This window comes from Carcharodon carcharias, chromosome 34 (assembly GCF_017639515.1).
Source record: "Carcharodon carcharias isolate sCarCar2 chromosome 34, sCarCar2.pri, whole genome shotgun sequence".
Taxonomy (NCBI): Eukaryota; Metazoa; Chordata; class Chondrichthyes; order Lamniformes; family Lamnidae; genus Carcharodon; species Carcharodon carcharias.
The window spans coordinates 2,430,359-2,435,209 of record NC_054500.1 but is presented as its reverse complement, the minus strand read 5'-3'; the positions used below and the strand labels follow the sequence as shown (position 1 = coordinate 2,435,209).

The 4,851-nt window shown below is 46.9% G+C and overlaps 1 non-coding gene across 1 annotated transcript; it reads left to right on the top strand.

The window, feature by feature from the left end:
• Positions 1 to 4,448: 4,448 nt before the first annotated feature.
• Positions 4,449 to 4,612, top strand: LOC121272742. Its single transcript, XR_005941905.1, has one exon. It is a non-coding gene; the product is annotated as a U1 spliceosomal RNA (small nuclear RNA).
• The last annotated feature ends 239 nt before the right edge of the window (positions 4,613 to 4,851 follow it).

Below are 4,851 nucleotides of genomic sequence, written 5' to 3'. Positions count from 1 at the left end.
GTAGCTGCAGTGTTGGAGAGTCTCCGTTGAGACCGCGCTGCACTGTCAGATGGTCCGTCCTTAAATCATCAGAGGAGCAGTAGTGAGGAAATAATTCAACCAATGCTTAATTTGCTTCTCAGTTGGACATAGAATTTCTCACGAGAGCTGTTACAAAATAACCTCTCTGTTCTGCTTGAGTGCAAAAGGCCAATATTTACACTGAACGAAGGTCACGAACAGCAGAGCATCCAAATAATGCAACATTGTCTGCACTTCCAAATGTTCCTTCTCTGGTTGGAAAGCGCATTTTTTTTCTCGAGATCATCAGAGGCTATCCAGAAATGTATGCTCCCTTTTCCTATTTACTTACCTGACTTCCGGCGGCGACGTTGCCATTTGCCAATGGTCCAAAATCAGATTCACAGTCACTGTCCGTGCTTGATTCAGGCATTACATCGCCGGTTGCCCTGAGTTACGCATCTAGATTTGCTCACGTCCCCTCAGTTTCTGCACCGGGGTGAGATATACCGAATATTTCGAATTACTGTACTGCGATCATGGTTTCATGAAAACCATTGGCTGAATTGCATTCTGCTCTTTGTTCATAGTACTATCGAACAATAATAAATAAAGCAGTCAAATACTTAACAGCCAGAATTTATTTCAATCTGCACATGTTCTCAAAAGTCACTCAACGTTATTTTACCGACTAAAATATTTATTGGTATTAGATGTTCTCAGTGTTACAACACAATCCTGTTGTTTCTTAACTAACTGCAAGCTAATTTTACTGTGCAGGTTATTTGTTGATAACACCTGGTGTATCGGAGTAAGTTGTGAACTACAGTTGGATATTGTACATTTTGTTATGTAGTAATGTCTGTTATACACCCAGCATCAACTGGAAATATCAAGTACCTTCTAAAATGGAGCTGGTCTAAACACATCTGTGGAGAGGGAAACTAAGTCAATGTTTCCAGTCCGTCTGACCCTTCTTCAGAGCTAAAGAGAAGCGGAAATGTGATGAAGTTTATACTGCTTAAGGTGTGTGGGGCAGGTGCAGCTGAACAGAAGGCCAGTGGTGGGGACAAAGGAGGGATTGACAAAGATGTCATGAGGTAAAGGGTAAAGAGAGTGTTAATGGTAGTGGTTGGTGCAAAAAGGATGCTGATAATGGCAGAAAGGTAAGAAAGCAAAATGTAATAATAGCAGGACAATGGTAGCATTGTCTGAAATAATATCATTGAATAAGTAGCAGATGGCACTGTGGAGGATGGAGTGGGGGTGAAGCGGTCTCAGTAGAGACTATCCGACACTGTATCAACTCCCCACTCCCCCCATCATGAGATGTGGACGTCGCTGGCTGCGCCAACTTTTATTGTCTAATACTAATTGCCCTTGAGAAGGTAGTGGTGAGCTTCCTTCTGGAACCCCAGCAGTCCATGTGATGTCGCCGCACCCACAGTGCTGTTAAGGAGGGAGTTCCAGGGTTCTTACCCAGCGGCAGTGAAGGTACAGCAATATATTTCCAAGTCAGGATGGCGAGTGGTTTGGAGAGGAACTTCCAGGTGGTGGAGTTGACATATGTCTGGTGCATTTGCCCCTCTAGATGGCAGTGGTCTTGAGTTTGGAAGATGCTGCCTAAGGAGCCCTGCTGAATCACTGCAGTGCATCTTGTAGATTGTACACACTGCTACTACTGAGCTTCAGTGGTGGAGAGAGTGCATGTTTGTGGATGGGGTGCCAATCAAGCGGGCTGCATTTTCCTGGATGGTGCCAAGTTTCTGGAGAGTTCTGGGAGTTGCATTCATTCAGGCAAGTGGAGAGTACGCCGTCACACTCCTGACTTGTGCCTCGTAGATGGTGGGCAGCCTTTACGAAGTCAGGAGGTGAGTTAATTACAGAAACAGCGAAGCTCAACATAAACAGGGCTTCAAAACATGATGTGAAATCACACGAGCAGCGGACGACAGGCTGTCAATTCTGAAGATCCTGAGCGTTAACCTCACAAAAGAGGTGGAGTATTTCTGTGCATTTGACGATGGGTTGCAGTGCTTCAGAATCACCCAGGATACTGACAAAACTGTCACACAGAAACACCTGATACAGCTGCCCCATCAAGCACCTTGCTGCCTTCAAAATTCCGTCCATACCACCAACTTGGCTATGTCCTTTTGAAGTTCTACATTGTCCCTCCCCACGGTTTACAATGCTTCTAAATATTGTATCACCTATTGCAGGCCAATTTCTAGATCATCAATATATATCAGGAAGAACAAGTGTCCCTTGGGAACTCCACTGCAGACATTGCACCCCCCTGAAAACTTAAATTAACCATTAATCTCTGTTCACTGTGACTCAGAAAATTCTGCATCCTCATCTCTAGTGACCCTTTTATTCAATGAGTTATAACCTTTCCCAAAATTATGTTATGTAGCCTGTTGGAAATCCATTTCCACCACATCACCACCATTGCCCTCATCAACACTCTTTGATAAACTCCAGCATGTTAGTCAGACATGATTCTCCCTTAAGAAATCCATGCTGTCTCTCCTTAATTAACCTGCGTTTGTCCATGTGACTATTAATTCTGTCCCGATTCATGTTTCCAGATGTTTCCCCACCACCAAACTTAAACTAACAGGCCTGTAGTTGCTGGGCTTACCTTTACCCCATTTTTGAACAAGGGCGTAACCTTTGCTATTTTCCACTCCCCTGACACCACCCCTGAGTCTAAGGAAGACTGAAAAAATATTGTCAGTGGCTCTGCAATTTCCACTTTCACTCCTCTCAGTATCCTTGGATACATCTCATCTGGTTCTACTGCCTTGTCAACTTTAAGCACAGAAACCCTATCTAATACCTCCTCCTCATCCATTTTAAATTCTCTGGCTATTAAGGACTAGTTCTTTCACTGTAGCCTGCATAGCATCCTCGACCTTGGTAAAGATTGATGCCAAGTATTCATTTAATACCTCAGCGATGCCCCTGTCTCCATGTGTAAACCCTATTTCTGGTATCTAATCGCCCTACTCTTCCTTTTACCATCTTTTTACTATATGTGTGCCAAGAGAAGACTCGTTTATGTTAGCTGCCTGTCTCTTTTCATGCTCTTTTTTTGATTCTGTTATTTCCTCTTTCACTTTCTCTCTGAGCCTTCTTTATTGAGCCTGGTACTAAATTGCATCTTCTACCTGACAAATGTCATAAGTGCACTTTTTCTTCAGAGTTCTTTCTCAAGCCTGGTGAGGCCCAGGTAGCACAGGTGTTCCCGAAGCCCAGCGTTGCAGTCCAGCAGAGTTGGATTGAAGAAGGTCTTGCCCCGGTTTTACCACACCAGCTGCCATAAACCAGGAAAGTTTAAAGCTCCGATTGAAATGGACAGGCCTGGGCGAAGGTAAGTGCCTAAAGTAAGTGGATAGGGTTTGGGTAGTGTGGGGGCTCAGAGGTCGGGTGGGGGTTTGGGTATTTGGTGGGGCAGACATTGGGATGGGGTGGAATGCTTGTTTCGGATACCGGGAAGATTGGGTATCGCGGACTGGGTAGGGGGTGGGGGTTGGATATCTGGGGGGGGTGGAGGGGTGTCGAATATCAGTGGGTGTGTGTTCGGACGTAGGGGGAGGAGTGGAGTGTGTCGGACATTGGTGTGGTGAGGCCGGTGCCCACATCAGAGGGGAATGGAAGTAGGACATGGGGAGGGGGTGTCTGTGGTTTGGGAGGGGTTGTCGGATATCAGGGTGGGCAGGGGTCTGTAGTAAATTAAGAAGAGTGAGGCGTGAATAGGGCATGAGCGGTGGGGTGGAGGGCTGGACCACCACGCAGGGTCGTGTCGGATGTTCAGGGTGAGGTCCTGCCGGGTCAGGACAGGGCAAAGATCTGCGCAGGTGAGATGTGTGTCCGGTCGGGTAAGGTGCTGCAGTGTGTGGGGTCCGGACAACGGGGGTTGGGAGATGTCTGGTGGGGTCAGGTCCAGTGGGTGTCGGGCCTGCAGGGAATGATGGGTGACACCGAATCAGGGCGGTTTGGGTGCATTCGCATGGCGTGTCGTGGGGTGGGAATAACATGTAGGGGGCCAATTGGATGTTGCGGGGGTGAGTGGGTGGGTGCTGGGGTTTAGGGGCTTGGGGGTAGTTTCTTGAACGGTCGGTGGCGTGGGGATCATCACGTGACGCGGGAGGGAGGAGTTCTGTGCCTTTGGCTTAGTTGCCAAGAAGTTAGAAGGGGTTTTAATTCTTCTAACTTTTTCTCAGCAACTATTTGTCTAACCCAGCCAGAACCACCCGAAGTTTGTGAATTAAATTGCATTTCCCGATGGTTTCCAGAGCAGGCAGTTGCCCAGGGGCAATTATAGTGCAAACCCCTCCTTTGGAAGTTCTGAGACGGGTTTCCCATTTCATCTCTGGGGTACCACCCACATTCGATGCTGCGGGGCTCGGAAGTTACGGCCTAATTTTTTGAGTCCAATAAGACTTGCCTGGCAGGGGAGAAACAATGATCATGAAGGTTGTGCTCCCAGGATGAGGTTACCCCATTGCACTCTGGGTGTGCTGATGCCTGGGTTGTCGCCAAATGCGGGATACTCGCCTGCAAAATTATTGGTATTGGAGTACTGCGTCCGTGCTTTCCCCTGTAAAAAAAAAGACTTCTCTATAGAACCTGAAGTTTATTTCAGATTTCAGGCATGCAGTATTTGGCTTAAATTTAATATGTGAAATACCTAAAACACTCCCCTCTTGGACAAGAGAGATCAGGAGCTGGTAGGAACATTCCATGGCATAATCATGCACTTCCGCTTGTAGCTTTCAGATAGGAAGATCTGTATTATCCGTGATGCTATTTCCACGCCTTTCATGGGTGTCCGCCACAGGA